This window comes from Cavia porcellus, unplaced genomic scaffold (genome assembly GCF_034190915.1).
Source record: "Cavia porcellus strain 051 isolate PalLab524CR breed Dunkin Hartley unplaced genomic scaffold, mCavPor4.1 scaffold_22, whole genome shotgun sequence".
Classification (NCBI taxonomy): Eukaryota; Metazoa; Chordata; class Mammalia; order Rodentia; family Caviidae; genus Cavia; species Cavia porcellus.
In genome coordinates, this window is record NW_026947505.1 from 30038036 (window position 1) to 30040466 (window position 2431).

Below are 2431 nucleotides of genomic sequence, written 5' to 3' on the forward strand. Positions count from 1 at the left end.
CTTAATTATCAACTCCTGATAGATTTCCCTCCTATCCCAAAATACTCTACTTGAAATGCTTTATTAGATATTTATTACATAGGGGATGTTCTTTAAGGGGATATTTGTTTTACCATTTTAGCTAAATATAATTGGTAAATATTAAGATTGTTTCCATTATTTAAGATAAAAATTTAACATTATATAAAAATGCTAAAATACTTACTGAAAGCATAGTACTTTATTGCTGTACTTTGGAAGAGGAGATGGGCATACACATGGCGAGAGTCATTTAGAATACATTCTACTCTGTTACTCCCACTGAACAAGGCTATAAATCTTGGGCAGAATACATATAGCAGGTATGGTGTATAAGGACTCTAAAAGACCAATAATACCAGGTAAGGAAAGGAAGACCAGAATTTGAAGTATCACTAAAGTGGTGGTGAGCTCACACTTTTTCCTATAGTATCCTTCAGCTTTTAGTCAAAGCTTCTCCAAACCTGTGAAAGCACATTGATAGGAAACGCCCTCCAGCTCTGACTCAAGACCAAGAAAGTGGTCTCCTACTAGCAACAGAACCGCTGTGATGGCTTGCAGGAACCACAAAGGCTAAAGGAAGGGAACTTTCTTCTCTAATCGGAAGAAGGTCTTAAGAGAGCAGGGAAAACTCTTATTTCTGTTTTTTCCCTACCTGGTTTGGATAGAGTGGCAAGAAATGAACGGCAGGGGACTGTAAATAGAACTTTTCCCCACTGTTCCCATTCAGGATAGTTTTTGGTTGGAGGACTAAAAACAAAGCTCCAGGGAACCCGAAAATAGAGGAGGGAGAGCAGAGGGGGAGAAGCCTGGGACAGGGACACTGTGGAACTGTTTAGGAGTTTCAGAACTCTGTCAAAGGGATAGCAACATTTTTCCCTCAAAATGAATAAGACTGTCAGTTTTTCTACCTCCTTGTCAACATTTGGAATTGCCTTTTAAATTTTAACCATTTCAGCATGTATATATTGTAATTGTAACTTATGGTTCCCTATTGACATGGTACATATCTCATTTGCATATTGGCCATTCATATTTTTAAGTGATGTATCCGCTTTTATTTTCATTTTACTAGTTTTTAACAAAAGATGTACTTAAGAGGACTTGTCCTTGTATTTTCTCAATTGTTTCTTCCTCATATTTGCTCTTCTCTTTTCCTACATGGTGAGATCTGGCTTTCTGTTCCAGCATCTTTTTGGACAAAAGTCCACTTTTAGCCTGGTGATAACCACCCTGCTGGGGTGATTACTCACATGGGCAACGGTGCTGTTTACTTTTTCCCACTGTTCCCATTCAGGATAGAAAATGTATTTCTTGTACACCTGGACTATTTTGCCAATTTGCTGTTGTTTTACGTCCTCGCACAACCTGAACTTCATTATCCTTTTGGGTGGGTATACATCAAACCATGTATTTCTGTCTCAGCTCTTTGGAAAGAGGGGAAGTCAGAATCTTTCTGTGAACATGGGAAGGTGCATTGAAATGCTTTTTTGGAATTCTTGCTTTGGTATGAAGTCACAAAGGAATTGAATGTCATTTTGGTTTCTGTAGTTCCATCAATGGCTGCAAAAGGGGATAGGGATGTATTCGAGTGGTTTGTGTTCTTACTACTATATTAATTATGATGTTAAAGTTTTTATCTAGCTACAATAAAGGTCCTTTATATATCTGAATATAAAGTCTTTGTTGGGCATGTGAAAAGTTAATATTTCTTCCAGTCTGTCACTTAGCTTTTAATTTTCTGAAATGGAATGAGCAGACTATTTATTTTTGAAGAAATATTTTTATCATTTTTAATGTATTATTCAACACATATTTGCCTTAAAATGATTGTGAAGCCTTTCTTCTCTATTTTCATATAGAAATTCCATATTTTTAATTTTCTTTTTTGCATTTGTGATCAATTTCAAATTAATATTATGTATAGTGTGAAGAGGTCCTTCTCTCCCTGCCCTGTCTTTCTTTCAATATCTCTTAGATTTTTTTTTTTTATCTTTGACTTGTCCACCCAAGAGCTTGAACAAGTAAGTCCTTAAATGGTAATGACACTGAACAGATAAAATACCATAAGAGTAAGTATACAAAATAAATATTAAGGTCTACTTCTGAAAACCACCAATAAATACTGAAAATCCAGAAAATTCTTCAAAGAATAAAGTCTTTTTCTGAAAAATATGGGGGAATCTGTAAACTGGTATGCATATAAGAATGGAAAATTGATTTGTTTGTAGGAAAATCAGTCTCCTGTCAAATATTAAGTATACTTCTTAGCCACTATGCAACTAGATTGCTGATTTTCTTTTGATCTTGTCAATAGCATCATACTGAAGCTGGGGACTTTAATGATGTGATAGGACAAGTAATAATACCTCAAAGACTTCTACATTTGTATTCCTGGAACCTGAGAACATGT

At 35.3% G+C, this 2431-nt stretch overlaps 1 pseudogene; it reads right to left on the reverse strand.

Moving 5' to 3' along the window:
• Nucleotides 1-1089: 1089 nt before the first annotated feature.
• Nucleotides 1090-1555, reverse strand: LOC100720510 (large ribosomal subunit protein uL24-like; annotated as a pseudogene).
• Nucleotides 1556-2431: the final 876 nt, after the last annotated feature.